General features: G+C 34.7%; 1 protein-coding gene across 1 annotated transcript in view; it reads left to right on the top strand.

The window, feature by feature from the left end:
- LOC138698063 (hypoxia-inducible factor 1-alpha-like) overlaps nt 1-25,637 on the top strand; it is a 512,524-nt gene that overhangs the window by 910 nt on the left and 485,977 nt on the right. The window lies entirely within an intron of this gene.

Genomic DNA, 25,637 nt, shown 5'->3' with positions numbered 1-25,637 from the left:
TTTTCATTCATACTGAGAGTAATTTAAAAAACTTGAAATTATTTTTTTCCGAAGTATTAAACCTTTGAGACACTGTGGCTTCACTTGAATACACCACACATTCTGTTTCGTATTAATGTCGTGAAGTTGTGCCGCAGTGGCTTCAAATAAAGTCACCTCTTGATTTGTATGTAAATTTATGAAAATACAATTTGTTTGCAAATTTCAGATCTTTATTTTATGTATTTTATTTCATTTGACCTCAGAGTTCTGTGCCTCAAAGAGTTAATAGAAATATTTGCGATATTTAATGCACAGAAAGTCATAGCTGTGAAGGATAAATTACTAGATGATGCAAACATTAGAAAAATAAGGAAGTTTTGTAAGCTATTAGTAACGAATAGATTTAGGCCTAATAACCTTTTAAACATGGGAATCAATTGAAGGCATTAGTGGATAAAGAGGCTATATAACTATTAACACAGACTAATAATACTCTAATGCACTAAAAACAGGTTTGCATTTGTAACATACGTCCTTCATCCTCTTCGTATTTTTATATTCTATGACAAGACAAACTAAAATAAGGTGATATGTGAAAGAACACTACGTCTTCATTCACGAAGAAAACTCAATTTTCACAAAAATGTTATATAACCCTTCTTCCACTAGTGCGTTCAATTATAATTTCAATTGCTTGTTTGTGCGGATGAAGTGAATATGTTAGAAGAAAATCCACAAACGATTAGGAAAAACACTGTAATTTTATTTGAAGCAAGTAAGGAGATAGGTTTTAAGTAAACCCCGAAAAGACCAAGTAGCCTAATTTATATGATTATGTCTCGTGACCAGAACATAGTACGAAAATTGAAAATTTATCCTGTGAAAAGGTGGAAAAATTCAAGTACCCTGGAGCAACAATAACAAATATAAATTACACTCGAGAGAAAATTAAACGCAGAGTAAGCTTAAATATGGAAAATGCCTGTTATTATTCGGTTGAGAAGCTTTTAACATCCAGTCTGCTTCGGAAAAACTGAAAGTTAGAATTTATAAAACAGTTATATTACCGGTTATTCTGTATGGTTGTGAAACTTGGACTCTCACTTTGAGAGAGGAACAGAGGTTAAGGGTGTTCGAGAATAAAGGCTAGTTCACAATAAACCGGGAACGAGAACGAGAACGGAAATATTGTTAAAATAAATGCATTTAAGTGTGAGTATTCACAATTAACTATTGTGAATGCTCACATTTAAATACATTCATTTTAACATTATTTCCGTTCTCGTTTTTGTTGTCGTTTCTGTTTCCGGTTTATTGTGAACCAGCCTTTAGGCGCTCAGGAAAATATTTGGGGCTAAAAGGAATGAAGTTACAGGAGAATGAAGAAAGTTGCACAACGCAGAACTGCACGCATTGTATAATTCACCGAACTTAATAGGAACATTAAATCCAGACGTTTGAGATGGGCAGGGCATGTAGCATGTGCTGTATATATGAATCTAGAAATGCATAGAGAGTGTCAGTGGAAGACCTGAGGGGAAAAGACCTTTGGGGAGGCCAAGGTGTAGATGGGAGGATAATATTAAAATACAGTGAGGTTAGTTGGGGACGCTCGCGTTTTCGTTCAGAGCTTTGATAGCGTCCCCAATTAACCTCACTGTACATTTGAGGGAAGTGGAATATGTATGATGGTAGAGAATGGATTAATCTTACTCAGGATAGGGACCGATGGCGGGCTTATGTGAGGGCGGCAATGAACCTCCGGGTTCCTTAAAAACCGTTTATTTGTAAGAAAGTAAGGCTATGTCCAAAGGCTTTCTTAAGAGCTATTATGCATTGCGTACATGAAGCCTGAACATTACATTTTTTCATAACTGTATTGTTTTGAGAAATTAATGGGGAATATGAAATATTACCTACATTTATTTCGTGAAAAATAATCGTATAGTAGGGATATCTATGTGTTCTGTAAATCAGCAATCTTACCGGTACACAGAATTTATTTAAGTAGTCCTAGGCGTACCGTTCCTAAGGCCCGTTACACACTTGAAGAGATCTCGTTAGCGAGAAATGTGTTGCGAGAAAGAGGCGAAGAGCCTCTCGCTATCACAGATCACACCTCGCTATGATCATCTATGCACTGCCTTCATGCAGAGGGCATTTTTCTGATTATAGTAATCACTCGTTGGGGGGAATATTACAGATTATGTATTCACGTATATTGTCGTATTTAAATATATAACCTGTAAGTATATTGTCGTACTTTACAAATTATGTACGAACGCTACTATGCTGAATCTGAATCTTCAGATGATGAGGAAATGGAGTTATATGAACATATTTTGTTAATGAAAAGAAAAAGTTAGACCTAAAATTAGTCAGAAATATCTGGAAATCATATTGCATTTCACGAAGATAAAGGCAAGTTTCGGCCACTGATTTCGATATGGATGATGATACGTTTAGGCGTTATTTCAGGTTGAACAGACCTCAGTTTTTTGCCATTCATGATATGATAGAAGATTCTTTGCTATGTTCTGATTAAAATTATGTAAACTGTTAAGACATATAGATAGGCCTACATTATTTCAAATGTTATAATTAATACTACTAAATCTCATGAAAATAAAATAGGCTATAGTCCTATTTATTTTCATATTATCTGATATTTGTCTGCAGATTTCTTCTTTAAGTTTCGTGTTTTTATAGTTTTCGTTCCGTGTATCATGTAAATAGGCCTACGTGTTACATCGTACAAGTTCGATAAATTTCTGACTGCAATTATCAACCATTTTTCCTCATTGTTAATAAAAGCAATACAATTCATCACCACCTATGATATTACTTCTTCACATTTTTCTACATTTAATCGTCATAAAGAGTTTAATGTTAAACATGTGTCAAAAAACTCGCTGAGCTACCGATTTCAGTGAGAACTTGCTCGAGATTTTCGCCTCGAACGAGAATCTCTTCCAGTTTGTGGACGTTCATTTGAATCCATGTTATCAATCTTTGAATTTCCTCGCAACACATTTCTCGCTAGCGAGATCTCTTCAAGTGTGTAACGGGCCTAATACTCAGAAAGTGGCCTTACTGTAAAGGAGGTTTTTTTTTTTTTATCAAAGATAACTTTCACAAGAATTAAATTAAATGTGATTATGATTAATAAATCTTTTTGACGTGAAATGTTGTGCAGTTTGTAAGGAAATAGATCTGTTTGCTGCAACTGACTAAGAACGTGGAGGTCCTAAATTCAATCCCGGATGTTGACAGGGTTTTTATTGTTCCCAAAACTTTCAGAACGGCCCCTATGTAATTGAGTACCATTCCTTTCCCGGGATTAAAAAGGTGTTCCGAGCGTGGTGCCGACTACATCACCTGAATTTAGTGCCGAGATCATGAAATTACATCTGTGCCCCATATATGTATGCGCCTTCACGGCGTCTACAGGGGATACTTTGACCTTAGTTCTGTAAACTCTGAACAGAATAATGATATTGGGAAAGAAACTAATTAACTTGTAAGTTAGGCCTAGAAATAATGTTTCTGACACAGAAGGTTTACTTATTGGACTACCTCAAGTTTTTTTCTATGTTGAAACAAAATATTAAGACATGATATAAATATAAGGGAACTGTTATTGGAAGTGAGGAAGGAAGACGGCACTTAGGGCTATCAGTTTTATTAAACTGTCACTTTCTTGAATCCTGTACGTAAGCTGTTTTAATAATTTGTAACTACTGTATTAGCCTGTATAATACTGTAGGCCTAAATTGTAGAGGGCTCCAGTCTTTGGAAGTTGCCGATAGTACACATTGCTGACCGTCTACTTAGCCTACGTATGGTGTTCTTTTCGAATTAGGTCAGTTTTACCCATAATTAATTTAAATTCATCATCATCATCATCATCATCATCATCATCATCAACGTAATCAAATTCTGTACGAATTAAGTCCTTGGGGCTGTTCCACTTCCTGCATTCAGCTGTTCCTTCCGTTTCTTCACTCTGTCCACAGTTTGCCTTCGCGTTAGGTTAATTTAAATTTATTAGGGCCTACACCTAATTTCCCAGCTTGTATAAAATGTTGTTTGTTTGATGGTCCACCAATCAGGCAATTAAAGTAAAATAAATATTATATTGTAATATTATTTCTTATAGCTTCTGTGAGATGGTATTTTCCTTTCTATATATTACTTTTTCCGTTTTTGATACATTACAAAAATGTATAGTTTTCCTTCTGGTTGCTTTGAACTCTCAGTATGGACTTAATGTTTTCAAAATACGTTCTTCCTAGACGTGTAGGCTCTTCTGTCTTCTCTCCTGTAGCAAACTGATGGTATAGCTACCTGAAGCTAGTATTAGAACAATATAGTGGTCTGTTTCTTGTTAGGCGGAAAGACTAATCTTAGCAGTCATATTATTCTTGCAGAAGTAGGTCTAATTAGGGTTGTCGTGCGTAACAATCTCTAGGCATAGGCCCTAAGCCAAGTGATTGAATAGGTTTTCCTGTATACAGTACCACATTATAGCCACATAAAAGAATCGTTGTAAGATATTCTTTCATCTATGCACAGAAATATCACACGGGGATGGTTTACAGGAGTCAAGCATTTGAAGCCTCTAAACTTGACGCCATATTTGTGATTACACGGAGGCACTAAACTTAAAACCCTGGTCCACACGTAAAAAATGTAGGCTGAATGTTGTATGCTTAAATGTACACTGTTTTAATTTTTTTTACCTTTTTGCAAATCACTTCTACATTAATGTTTTGGACACATTGTGCCTAAAGTTTCGTAACAAGTTTCTGAAATAATTGCCTCTTGTTAAATTTAATTTTTATTATTATTGAAGTTTTCTCGTGCCGTATATTCCACGGAAGTTCGTACATGTTATGTACTTCTAAAATAGGGTCTACATATTTATTTATTATGGCTTACAGGAAAGTAGGTACACAGGCTAAATGCCTATGAAAGCACCTTCTTCACATTAATTTAATTTATAATAATTACTGATAATGATTCACATGGACAGCAGTTATAAAATAGGTACTAATATATGCAACTCATTAGCAATAGAAATAAAAATATGAAATAGATGTTGCTTATTATGAGTAAAAACTCAGAAATTTAATAAATTGATACTGGTACGTAATAAATTGCCGGATCAAAACAAGGAAGAAGTTTTGATATTTGTCTCGATCTAGAGATATTAAATACCAAATTTCTCTATATATATTTGGAGGGATATAAAATGGAATTAGTTTGAGTATTTCAACGGAATCAGTAGGGTATAATTGTTGTTCATATTTTTCTGAGAAATATAATCATTCTTGTGTCATTGAGCGTATTGAAACCAAAAATTCATCTCAATAATCTAGTTGGAAACTGGAATGGACAAGGTATTTTGAATATCTTATAATATAGGAATCTAAGGAATTTATTCTTTATCAACTCGATAGAATGAACATTATTTTTGCAACAAGGATTCCAAATAATTATAGTAGCATATTCCACTTGCTTCTAACCAGGTATAGGCCTAACCTAAAAACAGGTGGTTGCTTGAATAATTTCGAATTGCAAATCCAAGTGATTTGTAAGCAGAATTAGTAATAATTACTTGTGGGAAAAACGATGAATGTCACATTTCTATTAAGGATTACATGATGATCTAATTGACTCTATAACTGCAAAATGTAGTGCTGTTTCTATAGAAAATAAAGGAAAGGATTACTGTATTCGTGGTGATTATTCTCCTTTTTACCATTTTTCATAAGAACAACATTAAATTTCGCAGTAATCCATTGAATTAGATAATGACATCAACCTTAAGAAAACTGTGACATTCATCGTTTTTCCCGCAAACTCTCCAATTGTTAAAATGTGGGATGTGAAAGTTAAATTAATCTCAAGTTCGATACCTAAATTAATTAGCTATTAATTTAAACAAACCATACACGCACACTATCCACAATATCTGCTTGCAAGTTGCTACAAGTTAGCATTCACATGAGGAAAGTGGTGGAGTCAAGTTGATCACGTGACGGGAAAGTTAGACACAAACGTTGACGAGTCGTCAACTCAAATTCTGCTTGACTGCCAAGTCACAACTTGTCTCGACCATATCATACGAGGAAAGTCGAGTTGCTTCAAGCACTTGACTTCTGTAAACTATCCCTGTGTGAATTGCCCTTTATAGTAGAGTTTTTATGGGTAGATGAAGGAGTGAGAAAAACATATGTTGTAACGTTCCTTTGAACAGGGCCATGTTGTCATTGCGGACTGTGAACTTTTTAAAAAGAATCCAGATATTAGTGGGTCTTATTATTTTCTGCCTTTTAATTTAGGACACTCAGACTAATTTCTATGTATATTACAATGAAACTACAGTTTTCGGACAGAGGTTTTTAGAAGCATACGGTACTTAAATGTTGCCCAAAACAACTGACAGAACTATTTTATGTCTTCTTCTGCCCTGAACTGAATGTACATATATTGCACAGAATTTAAGCATTTATATTAACAGGTTTTAGTTTTAGACCTAATTTTTATGTACACTTTGAGAGGCAACACGGCAAATATAGGTAAAGTCTTATAAAATTATTTAAATCGATACAGTATCAGTAGACTAATTGGGAACCTATAAAATATTATTTCACCGAATTTTTTTACCGGTTTGCCGCAAAATTATTAGGCCTATATTTTTTTATAAATGATATTATAGGCCATCTCCCATTTTGTGTGTCAAGATTTCATGAACACGCATTTTATAAATATTAAATACTATCTAACAACTTGAAAGACTGATAAAAGCCATCTTTCGTTCTCAAAATAAGTTCAGTCCAAAATGACCGAAAATAAGGTTCTTACTAGACATCGGATTTTGGGTAAAAACCTATTTTGTTCCTGAAGATATAATCATATTAAGTTACTAACACTTTCCATGGATTGTTATAGGCCTAAGTAATAGTGCCATTATATGGAGCTTAAAATGCCTAATTTGATATTAGGACTTATTTTAGCCTATTTTATTTTAAAATATTAATAACACAATATTTTTCCCATTTTATTTCCTTGTGACGATGAAAATCAACTCGTTTCTTTATGATGAAGTCACAACATTTTTGGAAAATGAGGAAACTTGCATCCTAATGATCTTCTTAAGGATGACTCCATTCACATCAAGCTGCTTACATCAGGTTACATTTTACAATACATTCTTGGTTGCTGTGGTTGCTTCTTTGGGAACTGCAGGGAAACCAATGTATGAGCATCTACACATATTCGCTCATGATAGGGAAAAACTTAGCTCAGCACCCGAGGCAGTTGGAGAAAAAGTACGCGAAAAACTAAAAAATGTTCTCCAGAAGAATACTGGATTAGCAATTTCAATGCAGCGGCGAATGCTTTGTCGGGGAAGTGTAACAAAATGGGTACCTAAGTATGACTTTCCAGTATAAACAGTTCCAAATCTGAAGTATGCTCCCTTCCACGACATTTTAAGCGTTCAATTTCTGCCTATAAATTTGTAGTAACAGACAAAAGTGTAAATTGTCTCTCGAAGGTTTGAAAGAATTGCTGGTTGTGAGGGTGCAATTATGGAAAGTAGGGTATATGTGGTAAATATGAATTAATCTGAAAATACATTTGTGGAATACATTCCATTTTAGTATTAGCCCTATATATTCATAGACAGCTAGGGGAGTACACTGTTATTGAATGCAGTGTCTATTAAAAAACAAGATTTTTATAAGACGCTTAATACACAACTAATAATAATGATATTAGTTATTTTTCAGTAAGCAGTGCTGAAAGGTCATTTTAGATATGATTTTTACAGCTTATTTTTAATTTTTAGAGTCTGCTTAATAATTTGACAGCCTATTATACACCCAAAATCTAAATTTTATAGCCGAATAATTCTGCAGTGCTTGGGAAAAGTGGCATACGTCAGTTTCCACAAACATTTTTTAATTTAATTTATTGACAAATTACGGAACATCTGCTCTCTTGGGAAAAGAGACATAAGTATTTCTCCCATTACAATAATTCATACAGAAGAAAATCAAAACGACATAAATCAGTGTGAAGACAGTGTTTTTTCCTTCTAATGTAAAATTAATAATTTTGACTTGTGCCACTTCTCCCGAGCACTACAGACTTCGAAGTCTAATTTTTACATTTGTCGGATGTAAATGGAACTAATTTCGAAGATATGTTCAAAAGACTGCATTCTCATGGAGTTCGTGAATTCAAGCTACAAATTTCGGCAGTCCTTTCGCTCGCTTGATAACTTCACATGCTGAACATATTTTGGTGCAAAGTTCACCAATTTGGCTTCATATGCCTCATTTGGTTCTAATTCTTGCTAGGAAATCATATAAAATTAAAAAGAAAATTGATTATATTGCAGTGAAAAAGTTTTCAGATCATTTTTACACTCCAGTAAACTCGTAAGTTAATACTGTAGACGTGTAGAGTGTAAATCAGGGATGAGACGATATTAGCTCGCAATCACGGTAGAAGAGCTCGACCTTCATTACGAGCGCATAGCGCATGCACTACATTGCGTCCCAACGTAGACAACAGGGATGTACAGTAGTGAAAAAAAAAAAAAAAAAAAAAAAAAAAACCGGACCGACCCATGTAGCTGATTTCAAAGTCACGGATTCAAATTTTGCTAGTCACAAAACACATCCATCTTGTATAATTAATTGTAACAATGAAATTTATTACATTTGTTCGATTATTGCCGTCTTTTGTTTCCTTCAGTGCCTCAAACTTACAGACGAAAAAACTTTGAGAGTTTTATTTTCGTGTGACATCAATATTACATTTATACCTCTATTCGGCAAAGATAACTGCGTATTTTTACATTAAATAGCAGTACATACCTCTGGCTTCACTATCCGCATTGAAATTACCACAGTTTGACGCAATACGCAGCACAGGATTCTTTTGTATCAGCTACAAGGGTCGATCCGGTTTTTTTTTTGCCACTGCTGTACATGCACATACATCAAATAAAGGCAGTAACTATTACAATAACTTGCGTTACTAAATTTCTGGCTATGTAATAATTATTTAATATACCGGTACATGTACATATATAAACAAAGCGCAAAGGAAAGGGGCTTTAAGAAGAAAAAGAGAAAGAGAAAAAGTTGTTTGTAAACCATTTTCATGTTAAAGCAGTTGTTTATTCTGTAAATACTTCACTTCATTGGCTAGGAAGAGCTAATAGGGTCTACCTGCTTGACGTGTGTGATCTGTAAGAACTTTTGAGCATTTGTTAAAAAATAATGACAATATTGATTGAAATAAAGTATGTTGATTGTGTGATTGTGAAAATGTATTCCATACTCTCCAGTCGTGATTATGTAATGAGTTTTCTTAGAGTGATTTCATCCAAAATTTGTAAAAGATCTACAATACTATCATCTGTACAAAATTTGGTGCCATTGAGTCTAATAGTTTTGAAACTAGGCTATATATTTTTTAAATATATTTTATATTGACGTCACTAAAAAGGCTCCTTGCATCAAAGTTTTCAAAATTTTTACTTCATATATTTGCTAAAAATCTTGAAAATAGTTATGGGAATAAAGATTAATTAGCTTTTGAGCTCAGTCTAAATAGAGAGAGAATATATATTTTTTAACTTTATGAATTATCATTATAGCATATTTAATCAAAGTGCAATATGAATATTCCCGAAGGAACTTAATATTAATATGTCATACAAATGGTAATTAAATTATATTTATCAACATTTAATTTACCTCTGTGAGAAGTTTCAGACCAATATGACTATAACTGTTGTACGAGGAGCTTTTTTTTATCAATAAACTATTTAAAATTTTAAAGTCGAGAAAACAGCATTAGAAACACACACAAAAAAAAAAAACATTTCTCTCAACTCACGCACCATACGTTTGGCCATACTTGATTATATGGTTAGATAATTTAAAACAGTCTGAAATATGATTATGATCATAAAAACAAAAAAGTAGATTTTTTTAATTTTTCAGCATTATTTCACCACAGTGTCCCCTTAAATGGTAGTTTCACCTGTGATTTTTTGTTTGAAATCTCCAGAATAATGTATAAATTTGTGTTTGTGTTGTGTTTCGTACTGACGTTTGATATTCTTTTACAAATAATATATACAGGGTGTTTAAAAATACGGGGCATAATTTCAGGTATGTATTTCCCACATGTAGACAATCAAAATAGTTCATTACAACATGTGTCCGGAAATGCTTTATTTCCGAGTTATGGCCTACACAACATTGAAATTCACTGGAACGTTTTTCTTTCCGCAGGTCGTTGACGTCAAAGGAGACATTAAGAGGGCACTCTGACAGTTCATTCCGAGGCGAAGGTTACATTCAGTGTTGTGTAGGCGTTAGACTGTGCGACATGTATTCAAATCAAGAGCTGGCAGAGATACACTTCATGTACGGTAAGGCGGACGGCAATGCTGCGCTGGCTCGTCGTTTGTACCAGGAGAGGTACCCACAGCGACAATGTCCAGATCGGAAGACATTTGTACGTCTCCATTACCGTCTCTGCGAGTATGGAAAATTTAACTCTCCTGGTCTGGGAAGGGGACGACCAAGATCTACAACTCCAGAAGTATAGGAGGAGATTCTGGAGGCTGTGAACATGACTCCTTCTATTAGCACACGAAGGGTAGCGTTGCAAGTCAATGTTCCTCATACGACTGTCTGGAGACTGTTGAAAGAGTATCAATTGTATCCTTATCATTTGCAACGTGTACAGCCCTGTCACCAGCAGATTACCCTGCACGAGTTAGGTTCTGTCAGTGGTTCTTGCAGCAGTGTGGTGTAAATCCGAACTTTCCTGCCTTAGTATTATTTACAGATGAAGCACAGTTCACACGAGATGGCATAACAAATTTCCACAATCAGCATGTATGGGCGTATGAAAACCCATGTGCAACTGTTCCATCTCATCACCAGGTGCGGTTCTCCCTCAACATGTGGGCCGGTATCATTGGTGATCGATTAGTTGGACCCCATGTACTTGTAAACAGACTTACGGGGCAGGCGTACACAAACTTCCTGGAAAACACCATACCTCATGTTTTAGAAGACACTCCACTGATCAATCGTCAACACATTCACTTCTTGCATGATGGCGCTCCTGCACACTTCAGTCGTACGGCTCGCCGGTATTTGGATCGAAAGTTTCCTGATCGATGGATAGGTAGAGGTGGCCCAATTGCTTAGCCTCCACGCTCACCTGATCTGAACTCTCGATTTCTACTTGTGGGGCCATTTAAAATCATTGGTTTATTCGTCTCCGGTGCCTGATTTGGAATCCCTTCGGAATCGAATTGTGGCATGTTCTGAGGACATACGCAATACTCCTGGTGTTTGGGATCGTGTTCGCAGGTCAATGAGACATCGATGTGAGGTCTGTATTCAAGCGGGAGGTGGACGTTTTGAACATCTTCTGTAATGACAACGACCTGCGGAAAGAAAAACGTTCCGGTGAATTTCAATGTTGTGAAGGCCATAACTCGGAAATGAAGCATTTCCGGACACATGTTGTAATGAACTATTTTGATTGTCTACATGTGGGAAATACATACCTGAAATTATGCCTCGTATTTTTGAAATACCCTGTATTTGTTTGTAATATCGCTTGCGATTTGTCACGGTCTGTAACGTTGTATGTGTTGTATACCCGTTTTTACTGCTGTGCTTCAGAAAGAAAAGCTCCGCGCCTATAGAGAGAGCTTAAAAAAGTGTGCGCTCGGAATTATTGGTAAGTATCGCTGGTAAGCTGACAACAATCAATAACTTACTTAGAAATTACACACCTTATCTTGAGCCTGCTCATGGATATCATTATTATTATGACGAAGATGCAAGACAAGCAACTCAGTGTGATCAAGCGTTGAACCGTAATAATAATAATAATAATAATAATAATAATAATAATAATAATAATAATAATAATAATAATGTTATATAGGTAATTCTATATCTAGGATTCTATCACCTCTCATCAGAAATCTTAATTCGCACTCTGACCACGATCCACTACAATTCATCACAAACTCCACTCAAAGCACTGTGAATTTCTGTGGCGTTTTTGCCACTTAAAGATTCGATATTTGATCGTCAATCGTCACAGTACCCGACACACGTGTAGGCTCCATTTTTAGCTCTCGTTACAAAATTTATTATGGACGAAAAGAACGCACGTCTTTCCTCCTTATGCCTTCAATTGCAACTGACGTAATTTTCAATTTTTTATTGGTGTTGTGTCATCCACTTCACAATTTTACTAATCTGTGTATTACTCGTATTTATGAAATGACCTCGTAGCTCTTCTATATTAGGCTCTTGCTCGTCTGTATCAGAAACTGAAGTTAATTTTATTATATACTTCACCAAAATCACGAGAAGTCGCCAGAACTATGTATGAGGGACGGGATTTTTTTTTTTTTTTTTTTTTTTTTTTTTTTTTTTTTTTTTTTTTTGTATATCAGCATGCTCCATTACAAGGGACGGGATATGGAAGTTTCATTATACTCTGTTCTAAAAACATTCTCTTAAACGTCATTACTTACTTACAAATAGCTTGTGGTATGCCGATAAACTATTAATATTTGACTATAATTATTTATTTACTGTGCCACCTTTGCTTATCTTAAAAGTTAACTTTTAAGATAAGCAAAGGTGGCACAGTAAATAAATAATTATAGTCAAATTACAAATAGCTTTTAAGGAACTCGAAGGTTCATTGCCCCCCTCACATAAGCCCGCCATCGGTCCCTATTTTGTGCAAGATTAATTCACTCTCTATCATCATATCCCACCTCCCTCAAATCCATTTTAATAGTATCCTCCCATCTACGTCTCGGCCTCCCCAAAGGTCTTTTTCCCTCCGGCCTCCCAACTAATACTCTATATGCATTTCTGGATTCGCCCATACGTGCTACATGCCCTGCCCATCTCAAACGTCTGGATTTAGTGTTCCTATTTATGTCAGGTGAAGAATACAATGCGTCCAGTTCTGCGTTGTGTAACTTTCTCCTTTCTCCTGTAACTTTATCCCTCTTAGCCCCAAATATTTTCCTAAGAACCTTATTCTCAAACATCTTTAACCTATGTTCTTCTCACAAAGTGAGAGTTCAAGTTTCACAACCATACAGAGCAACCGGTAATATAACTTTTATAAATTCTAACTTTCACATTTTTTGACAGAAGACTAGATGACAAAAGCTTCTCAACCGAATAATAACACACAATTCCCATATTTATTCTGCGTTTAATTTCCTCGCGAGTGTCATTTATATTTGTTACTGTTGCTCCAAGATATTTGAATTTTTCCACCTCTTCGAAGGATAAATCTCCAATTTTTATATTTCCATTTCGTACAATATTCTGGTCACGAGCCATAAACATATACTTTGTCTTTTCAGGATTTACTTCCAAACCTATCGCTTTACTTGCTTCAAGCAGAATTTCCGTGTTTTCCCTAATCGTTTGTGGATTTTCTCCTAACATATTCACGTTATCCGCATAGACAAGAAGCTGATGTAACCTGTTCAATTCCAAACCCTCTTTGTTATCCTGAACTTTCCTAATGGCATATTCTAGAGCGAAGTTAAACAGTAAAGGTGATAGTGCATCTCCTTGCTTTATCCCGCAGTGAATTGGAAAAGCATCAGATAGAAACTGGCCTATACAGACTCCGCTGTACGTTTCACTGAGACACATTTTAATTAATCGAACTAGTTTCTTGGGAATACCAAATTCAATAAGAATATCATATAATACTTCTCTCCTAACCGAGTCTATGCCTTCTTGAAATCTATGAATAACTGATGTACTGTACCCTTATACTCCCATTTTTTCTTCAATATCTGTCGAATACAAAAAAATCTGATCAACAGTCTATCTATTACGCCTAAAACCACACTGATGATCCCCAATAATTTTATCTACGTACGGAGTTAATCTTCTCAAAAGAACATTAGACAAAATTTTGCCTATTAGAAATTTGTAATGAGATCATTATGACTTGTACTTAAAAACAGCATTGTTATATAACAGGACTTCTCGTTAGTAAATAGAGATTAGTGAAATAGGACTTTTTGTCCTTCACAGTGCATACGTTACTGTCATCTTACTATTCTGCCAGTTCATTTTAACATCTTCTGATGAGAATACACTATGAGTAGTTAAATGACCCAGACACACGAAGTCCGAAGGTTATCTGACTAATGTGGTATATAGGAAAATTTCAAAATGTAATCCTCCATTATTGCTACAATCATATCAAAGCGTTACACCAGTTTCAGAGAAGATATAAATGAACGTAGTACACTGTATGTGACAGAGTAGGCCCTGTAATAATAAGCAGACATCGGATTCTAGGGCAAATGCCTATTTTGTTTCTTTAGGAGAAAAGTAAAAATAATTATGAATATTTGTGTATCATGGAAATTGAAAGGTATTCAAAGAGTTTTATAGTGCCCTAAAATGCCCTAAAACGGTTATTAGAGCCTAATTTGTTAATATTGGCCTAAAAATGCCTAACTCACTGTAAAGTTTCGCATTTTACTCTTACTTTTTATAATTTATACATGCATTCACTGCGAAATTTAAGGCATTTAAAAAGTGGAAAGTTTGCTTCACACCGGCCATGAAACCATTGATAAAGGAAACAAAATGTTTTGAATCTCACGACACTCGCAATAGATTTCACCGAATTTAACATGTTTGGAGGCATAAATGCCGACAAAGAACCAACCTTAGTTTTGAAGCAGGCAACAATCACAACATGTGCTGCTACCGACTCAGAGATATACTATACTATAAAAATGACTGTTTTCGGTCTGAAACCGATTAGCTGTACTGCCCTTCAGAGTGTCATAAAATCACAATTTTTGGAGAAAGAGTGTTTTTGAAATATTTATGAAAAGTCGTAAAACTGCGAATTAGTAGCGTAAACCGTTACAAAATATTTAAAAGAATGGCCCTCCTAGTGTTAACACTACCAGGAAATGCAACAATAAGTGGAACTTTGTATTTTTGTCCAATTGAATCTCAATAACAACGGTTCATTTGAATGCTCGTTAACAGTTGCTCTTTCCCTCGCCTTATTTGTGTTGAGAAGTTTTGAGCGGTAGGACGTTTTCCTGTGAAGTTTAACGCGATAATGCCGAAAAATATAAGTGCAAAACCTACATTGATCCGGCAATGGCTAACAGAATATTCAGAATTCACTTATGATGGAAAAATAATATTCTGCAAGATTTGTAGCAAACAGGTATGTAACAATAGTTGAAATATATAAATTCTATTAATTTTAATGAGTAGGCCTATAATATTTATACATTGACTGAGCTATCCTGAGGTATAATTCTTTTTAAGACCACTACACTTTAACCTTTTAAATTCCGATAGTTAAAGTATTTGCAGGTCATTAAAACTTTGATTGTTCGAACCCACTAACTTTGTAATAGAAATACGGCAATACAACAATTAGGATTAGGTGTAAATGTTCCAGTAAGTATTGATGTTTCTATTGTACCTAATTTAAAATTTGCGCCTCTCACATCAGTTTCGGTTGAAAGAAGTTTTTCTGCTTTCAAAATGATTCTCAGTGACAAAAGGCAAAGGTTAACTGTGGAGAATTTAGAAAAAATTCTGGTGGTGTACTGTGCAGATATTTATAATAAAGTCTGAGCATGGAACTGAATTTCAATAACTTAAAATGAGTAATCTTGATATCAATAATCATTATTTCATTAGTTTTAATATATTAAATTTGTGCAGCTCTGTTTATAAATATAATATAGTATTCTTTTTTAATGTTTAAACATACTTTTTTGTGCGTATTTTAGTGTATAACTAAAAATTTCAGTGAAAGAAATAAGTATGATACCTTGATGTGCCTAAAATGCCTATTTTCATTAAAATAGAGCCTAATTTTACAAATTTTGAGCTTATTTTAGGCGCCTAAAACTGCAATTTTTAGTGCCTAAAAATCCGATGTCTAAAATAAGCCAGTAAGGTTTCTCCCCTCCATCACGAGTTGAGTGTTTAGCGTCACGCTGCGGCTGTCTTTGCTTGAAAAGGCATATTATTACTTATTTAATTGGAGGTTCAGCTTCATAACAGTTATGAAAGAGAGAGATTTCATGACTCTGTCTGGCATTGAACCTTCGCCTTTTGTAAATATCCCTCCCTTATTTATTGCTCTTCTTGAAGTGAATTGCTTTGAAATTGTATATTGTTCGTATGTAAGTTTCAAAACATGAATGTACAACATTTTAATACAGTAATCCCCGTATTCGAGGAGGATACGTTCCGAAACCTACCGTGGATAATACCAAATCCTATAAATTTCCCGTCGGTAGATTGACTACTACAGCACGTGCGAGGACAGTGAAAAGTAAATAGTGAGGGGTAATGCCACTGAGGACTGTGTTGGTGATTGATACTACCACATTCTGAATACAGAGTGCGATTAAATACTATATCTTTTATAAAACTCTTCAGTTTAAGACACTAGGTGCTAAAATAAATTCGTCGAGATTAACCGCGGATAACTGAAACCCCTGATACGGGTTCCACGGGTAAGGGTAATTACTGTAATTTAAAATTTCGTTGGCAACCAATTTGCTGTGTCAATAGAGCGAAAGACTGTGTGAACGCAGATAGTCTGGATTAAAGTGAAGGCGAGATTTTTCATTTCAGCATACCTTCAGAACGGTTCAGTGTCCTATAAAATTGTGTACCGGATCCTTCCCGCGAGTGAAAGTTGGCTGGAGTGTGGTGCTGGTACTATAGATTTATGTAATGCTAATTTTCAGAAAGCTATTGTCTGATCTTAAAGTCACTTCACAGTGGTGGGGAACCCGCCTCGGAATTTGAACCCGGGCTTCCCGAACGTGAGTCGTAGACGATACCGTGTCGACCACCCAAGCTGGGTTAGTAATTTAACAACAGTCTACATTATTCATTGTTTGAAAGAATGTTAACTTATAGGCGAAGAATGTGGTGTAGTCAGAAGAGTACGAGACTATTATTATTAATTTACTAGCCATACCAGTGCGCTTCGCTACACTTGTTAGAAATAAATATAAAGGAATTACATAATTAAAATAGAACATTTGGTCCAGGGAACATCGGTGTTTGATAGAAGGATAAATCGTTTAATATTACTTAATTGAAATTGTATTTTAAATAATTAAAATATGATCATTTTGGTCCAGAGAGCACTCATTTGGTGCTAGAATAATTCCTTTAACATGTTTCGTAGTTATTATATGCAAATAATTAAAATAGGATCATTTGGTTCAGAGAACATCCGTTTTTGGTGGAAGGATAATTCGTTTAACCTTTTTCTAAATTAGTCTTGAATGCATCCTTTAATAAATTACTCCAAAGTGATGCCAATATAGAGTGGATTGTGTACGAAGAAAATTTTTTATGTTTGCTTAACTGTGCTTCTTTTTTTTTTTTTTTTCTTTGTTAAGTTTATTACACACGCTTTAACACCTGTGGTCATGTCGCGTGTTTAGAATGTGTGGGTATATCAGTAGGCCGTTTTCACTCTTGTTTCTGTTGTGTTTTGTAGATGGCTTGTCTTTATGTAATTGATTAAAATTATAGATTTTGATTAATGTTTATCGTATTGGTAATTGAGGCTGTGATGAATCATAGCATGTAAATTTCCAATCTGGCATTTGTCTTTATGACTAAGGGAAACTATGATAAACCCCAGTCAGAGTGGTCGGCCACAGAGTTCGAACCCGTGACCTCCCGAATGCGAGTCTCAAACTCTACCGTCTGAGCCAACTCGCTCGGTTGTGCACCATTGTTTATGTAAATAAAAAAATGAAAATGAATGTGGTATATAAATATTATTTTAAGAAACACTGGAAACGAATATGGGTAAATTATGAGCGCAGAAACGCTATTTCGTGACACTTTGTAAAATAACTCAGCTACAGTGAGCTCAATGGTAAATTGATAATTTTTACTGCATATGTTTTGTATTTTTGGTCCAGTAAAAATACTCGTCTTTGCGACAAAACTTTTAAAAATACTGTTATGTTCTGTGGACAAAAAGAAACTGAAGTGTATAAAATTAGAGTATTTTATGTGGACCAAATAAAGTTTAAATAATCGAGTAATGCAATATATTGCGACAGAATATCTGTGCGTAAGAATCTATTTTAATCTTACCTTAGTCCTCATATAGCATTACTTTCATCTAGAGAAGCTACACTTTCAAATAATGCAGGAATTATTCAAATCGGTGAAGTGTCTTCTGAGATTACTTCATATAAACACATTCTCTGTATAAGTATTAATATTAATAAACATTTATATATTTATATATTCCCATCATAGAATACAAATATATCCGTATAAAAATAGTGTTAATTGAATAATATTCTCCGTTTATTGTGTGCAAAGACGTTGTAGTTATATATCGATTGTGTGCAACGCCGCCTTATATAGACGGAGTCATTTGTTTTCATTTCATTGTAGCCTATTAATCTGAGGCGGCGATGATAAAACGTATTATTATTTTAAAACTCGTGTATCTCGTTAAATATTAGTCCTATCAAAATTTTGTAGAGGATAAAACTTATCGGAAATAGTTTTTAAAGAAACTTTTGTTACGTAACATCTTTAATGAAAATAATAAAAAAAAACTCGAGTTTTGGTCACAGGATAGTTAATTATATTAACACCAATTATTCTTGAAAAATCCAAAATTACCAGAAAAATTTTAGTTACAGATTTATTAATAATAACCTATAGATTATTGTTATAAATGCGTAAAAATAAGCACGGGAAATAAGTATGATATAAATTATAAACATTTCTTCTATTTACTCAGTTCAATACTTCATTTTAACTTCCTTTGCGACATATTCTAACAAGGGAACCGTCCCAGGTTATGGTGCTTCAATTGCATGAAAATGCATATTTGAGCTAATTTTCGTTCGTTAAGAAACGTGGTGTTAGTAGTTTGTTTCGTTTTTTCATCGTTTACTAAATAAAAGGACTTGAATATCGATGCTACTTATGCTTCTTATTGCGCGTACTCGGATTCTCATAGTTCCGCGACATCGTATCACAGCTGTCACATTAATGCACTAGTCTATTTTATTTTTATCTTAACTCATATTAATACAGTACTCTTGCTGAAATACAAATTCAGTTTTAATTTGAAATATGTATTAACTTTGTGAGTCACTTTAAATATGATGGTGTGGATTAGAAATGAAGTGGTTGGGACAAGAGCCATTGAACAGTACAAACATTTTATACAGGCTGGTTTTTCACACTCTTCTGTAACATATTATCACAGTCTAGTATATACAGTCGCGAAGCTCAATGCGTAGTAAATATGCAAACATTAGACAGTTGCTCACCACTAGGGTCGCTAATATCGCCTCATTACAGACAATGCAAAATAGAACCGTCACAGTCTATTGTTTCTAGCACCCTCAAAACTCAAGCTTCGTGACTGTATATAGTAGACTGTGATATTATACACTGTTTCCAATACGCAAAATTGTTGCAAGAACGTTATCATACTTTCTGGCATGTTTCTCTGTCATACATCCACACCTCTGCCACACGTATATTAGCATGTCTTTGAGGACAGGTGAATGAAACTGATGATACACAATGGAATGTAATGTCATTATGAAACCCTCTATCGTGCATTGTGTCGGGAATGTTTTCACAGATAATTTTATATCTGAAATATCTTATAGCCTTCGAATTACAATCTTATATTGCCTAAAAAAAGAGGCCTACACATTCAAGGGTTGCACAAATCTTGTAGTTTTTGGGGGATATTTTGGTTTTAATTGTTTTACCATGTAAAGTATTGTTTACTTCTTCATCGATAAATATACAGTCATCTATCCGACCATTCCAGGATTCCAGAAGTAGTAGTGTGTCTTTCTTAACATCCGGGAGAAATACATCTCTTAACCATCTTCTCACGAGATTTTTTTTGTCAGTTTACCGTAACTACTTGCATCGACCACGACTTTAAATGGCTAGTCTTTGTCTGCATGTTTTACTTTAGGTCCAAATTCCACTTTCAGTTCTTGAAAGCATATGTACAGTCGTGTTCCTAGACTTGCAGATGCAGACATATGGATTTGGACAGTGTATGAATGAGTGACAAATACCATGGATTGCACTATTACTCAATATTAATGTGAGTTAAGAGAAAAAGAAAATAGATTCAGAGCATTAATGCGAGAGCTGTGATACGGTGTCGCGGAACTGAGGATCCAAGTGCGCGCAAGAAGTGGTATAAGTAGCAACGATTTTCAAGTCACTATATTTCGTAAACTGGGAAAAAGCGAAACGAACGACTATCACCATGTTTCTTAACGAACGAAAATTAGCTTAAATAGGCATTTTCATTAAATTCAAGCACCATGTGAGCTGAGATGGTTCCCTTGTAAGTGTTCTTTTTTCAATTTACAAATTTCCAAGTATGCTTTGTTCTGAAGTATGTCAGTGTTACCGTTTCACCCTTGTCAAAGAATATATACAGTTATACTTATTAATAATTGTCTAGAAATAAACAAATTAGTGTTGTTATCTCCTGTGGCATCAAGCAGGTGAATAATGATTGTTCTGAAGTGTTTTCTTTGGACTGTTTTGGAGTTTCATTGTTTGGAAAGTCATTGATATTTCTGAGAACTTATTCTGTCCCAGTGTTGTAATCAATTATCCCTTTCCCTTTTTTTATATATTCCACCACATCTTGTGTCCCACATACTTGTTTGAGGTCTAACTTTGTATCTCGGAGTGTTTCCACGAATAACCCTGACAATAGTTATCTCTTTTCTCAGAAGTGTTTGGATAACAGTTGTGTCGACTCTAGTATTCACACAGCAAATTAAAATTGGCATACGATCATAATTATTATGCAGATTTTTTAATTTTCTCGCTGGAGACATTTGAGATTTTTTTTGAACAGCATAAAAAAACTATGTTTTTCTTTAAATTACACAAACATAATATTGATAATCCTGAGTGATTTTGTGACTTCTAATTATTTATTTTTATCTGTTTATCTGTGGAGATGGGTGACTCAAAAGAGCTGAATCATAATTATTATTGATTTCATTACCATCATCTTTTCACAATTTAAACATTTTTCGAGGATGTTAGAATATATATATTTCGAACAATAACTTTCATGTTAGTTGATAAAATGTCCTGTATTTCGACAAAGTGGCGCAGTAAAGACTGAAGGGTTCTGCATAGACATTTTGGATCAGTTAAATTCCAGGAGTCACTGGCTTAGCTCAGTCGGCAGAGACAAGCGCTCAGGCGTGGGTTCGATTCCCACTTGGCTGATTATCTGGTTGGTTTTTTCCGAGCGTTTTCCCAAACGTAAGGCGAATGTCAGGTAATCTGTGGCGAATCATCGGCCTCATCTTGCCAAATACCACATCACTATTACCAATTCCACCGATACTACAACCTAGAAGTTATACAGTGACGTTAAATAACCAACTAATCCATTATTATATAGGTTATATTCCAGGTGAGCCTCTGGTTGATGTTCTGACTGATACGTACATCTATTATCAGGCAGTACATTTCACTTGACGATATATGTCAGATGAATTGTTTGTATGCATCTGAAGTTTGACTAGTGTAATATATAGCTAGCAGGCGATGTATGCAATGGAGGGGGAAAGGAACTGGCCAACCTACCCCATTATCTCCTGGCCTAGTTGTCTCATAAATGGTGCTTGTTGGTGTTACTTGTGAGATTCAGACCTGTCTTCGGACAGTTGACTAATCAAACAATATTCCCGGTGTTTCGCAGATTTTTAACGTTGTTGTTTATTACTATACTAGCTGTACCCGTGCGCTCCGCTGCACTTATTAGAAATAAATATGACGTACTTACATAATTAAAATAGAGCATTGGGTCCAGGGAATATTCGTGTTTGATAGAAAAATTAATCGTTTAATATGCTATTTAATTTAAATTCTATTTAAGTAATTAAAATGCTATCATTTTGATCCAGAGACCACTCAATTGGTGCAAAGATAATTCGTTTAACATTTTTCTAAATTAGTCTTGAATGCATCCTTTAATAAATCACTCCAAATTAATAGAGTTGATTGTGTACGAAGATCATTTTTACTTTAATCTTACTGTACATCTTTTTTTTTTTTTTTGTTAAGTTTATTTTATTCACGCCTTAACATCTGTGATCATGTCGCGTGTTTAGAATGTGTGGGTATATCAGCAGGCCGTTTTTACTCTTGTTGAGTTCCTGTTTCTATTGTGTGTTGTAGATGGCTTGTGTTCATGTAACTGATTATAGACTTTGATTAATGTTTTTGGTATTGGTAATTGAGGCGGTGATGAATAATGGCATGTATCTCTACAATCCGGCATTTGCCTTTATGACTAAGGGAAATCATGAAAAACCCCAGTCAGATTGGTCGGCCACGAGGTTTGAACCCGGGACCCCCTAATGCTTGTCTCAAATGCTACCGCCTGAGCCAACTCGCTCGGTTGTATATCATAGTTTATGCAAATAAAAAAAATGAGTTACCCTACATAAATATTATTTTAAGAAACACAGGAAACGAATATGGGTAAATTATGAGCGCAGGAACGCCATTTCATGACACCTTTTAAAATAACTCAGCTCCAGTGATCTCTATGGTAAAATGAGTGTATAAAATTAGAGTATTTTTATGTGGACCAAATAAAGTTGCAATAATCAAGTTATACAATATTTCGACAGAATATCAAGTTTTCTGTGCGTACAGATTTCTTTTCATCTTACCTCAGTCCTCATTTGTAGCATTACATCCATCTAGAGAAACTACAAATTTCAAATAGTGAACATGGATAAATATATTTATCCATGTAGTGAAGGTTAATTAGCTTCTGAGATTACTTCATACAAACACACAAAATATTCTCTGTATATTAATATTGATAAACGTCAAGGCCGCCTTAAATAGACGGAGTCATTTGTTTTGATTTCATTGTAGCCATCGTCGTTCCTGCAATAACTCCTGTGTCACATATCGAATTTCAGATTTTTTCTCTATTAAATAACTTAAGTAGTGATGCAGCAAATAATACAATCTACTATATATAATTTAATTATATTTCTTTCTTTCGAAAATGTAAGAATTCACGATCTCCTATGCACTACTGCCATAGAATGAATAAATTTGTCTTTCTTCCTACTAAAAAATTTAATATTTTGCACATAGAAGTTACGGAACAACGACACTATAATCTGAGGCGGCGGTGGAAATGTATTGTGTTGTTGTTTTAAAACTTTTGTATACCCTTAAATATCAGTCCTATCAAAATTTTTTCCGGAATAAAACTTATCGGAAGCAATTTTTAAAAAAACTTTTGTTATGTAACATTTTTCACAAAAATCAATAATAAGCTAGATATTTCGGTTTATTTAATTCAGACCTCCTTATAACTCACCTTTTCAATAAAGTATTTTGAATGCCATATAGCCTAAAATCTAAGTTACAACGAACTTAATTTATATTCCAATTTTCATCGAAATCGTTCAGCCATTATCGCGTGAAAAGGTAACAAACATCCAGACAGACAGACTTAAATATCAGTTCTATCAAAATTTTGCCTGGAATAAAACTTATCGGAAATCATTTTTAAAGAAACTTTTGTTATGTAACATTTTTCACAAAAATCAATAATAAGCGAGATATTTCGGTTTATTTAATTCACACCCCCTTATAACTCCCCTTTTAAATAAAGTATTTTGAATGCCATATAGCCTAAAATTAAGTTACAACAAACTTAATTTATGTTCCAATTTTCATCGGAATCCGTTCAGCCATTATCGCGTGAAAAGGTAACAAACATCCAGACAGACAGACATACAAACAAAAATTTCAAAAAAGCGATTTTCGGTTTCAGGATGATTAATTATACATGTTAACACCAATTATTTTTAGAAAAGCGAAAATTACCAGAAAAATTTCGCTTACAGATTTATTATTAGTAGGCCTATAGATTAAAAACTTGGAATTCAGATAAAAGGCAACAGTGCATATGTAAGGGAGATACATCCTCTTCCTTCTTTTGGAAAGCCTCAGGGCACAGTGTGCAATTTTCTCAATCTAGCTGGACAGCAGCTGGGTAGCGCAGTCGGTATAGCGCTGGCCTTCCATGCTCGAGGTTGCGGGTTCAGTCCTGAGCCAGGTCTATAGCAATTAAGTGTGCTTAAATGCGACAGGCTTATGTCAGTAGATTTACTGGCATGTAAAAGAATGCCTGCGGGACAAAATTCCGGCACACCGGCGACGCTGATATAATCTGGGCAGTTGGGAGCGTCGTTAAATAAACTATTTTTTTTTCGACTTGTTGATTTCACTATATATTTTTATGAATATTATGTCCCTTAATTTACGAGGCATCTTATGAACACACTGCGCGATATTTCTCGCGGATATTTATTTCTTTTGGAGTAGCGTAAACCTAGCTATCTGCAGAGTGTTGAATCCACACTCCTCAGTTGCAACATAGAGCGCTTTTTTGAAAGTCGTATTAAGGTCTAAGTAAATTGGTCTACCCAAAACTGTATATTGTGAGGTAAGTACCAAAAATCAAAGATGGCTAGTACTCCAATGCTACCAACCTTGAACATAAAGCAACAAATGTTACTAATAAATGTCAATGGCTTAAAAAAGTCATACGATGAAAACAATAACTTCACATACAACTCGCTGTATAAAGGAATAACAATGATTATATATCCGCAATGTAGACGATTGTTATATCATCACAATATAAAAAATTCATACAATGTGGCATCTGAATAAAATTGATGAATTTAGTTTAGACTAGCTTGCCTAACCTGACTAATATTTCAAATTGTGCCAACCTAACAGTTACAAAATTACTAACTAATGTGATATCATTCTATAACATACGAGTATTCGAAGAAATGTTGCCAGCAGTGAAGTGAACGTAACAGATAGAAAATCACTAAATTTAAGCAGGAGATCAACTAATTGGGGAAAAATGAAGTTGCAACTTAGTACTTCATATTACATTGTACCGGCTATACTATCGTTTTTCTTTCTATTTATCATGGAGGCAAAAAAGCAAGGGGATTTATCACGCCGTATTATTTTTTCCAGCAGAACAACTCAGTGGGATTTCTACTGCTATCTGCCATCGAAATGTCAGGAATTGGCATGATGACGTCTGCGTTTTCAGGAATGACATAATTAGATTTGTGAGTTGTCAGTCACAACACACTGCTCATGACTGCGCTAAAGAACAACATTCGTGCAACATTGGTATTCAGAAACGTTACATCTAAACTATATATTTCAAATAACAAATCAAATCCGTTGCGCGACAACCCATGGAGGGTCAATGCCTACCAGCCGACTGCTGGCCTCACGTCCACATGCCTCAGCAGAGGTGAACGATCATCGAATCAGTGTGGGGGTAATAATGGTTAGCACGATAATCTCGCCAGTTATAGATGGTTGGTAAAACCGGATTTTGCTGCTCACTGCAGCTCCCCAAATTCACCATGATGCTGAGTGGTCATTAAATAACCGAATAAACAA

The sequence above is a fragment of the Periplaneta americana genome, chromosome 4 (genome assembly GCF_040183065.1).
Source record: "Periplaneta americana isolate PAMFEO1 chromosome 4, P.americana_PAMFEO1_priV1, whole genome shotgun sequence".
Lineage (NCBI taxonomy): Eukaryota > Metazoa > Arthropoda > Insecta > Blattodea > Blattidae > Periplaneta > Periplaneta americana.
This window is presented reverse-complemented; position numbering and strand designations above follow the sequence as displayed.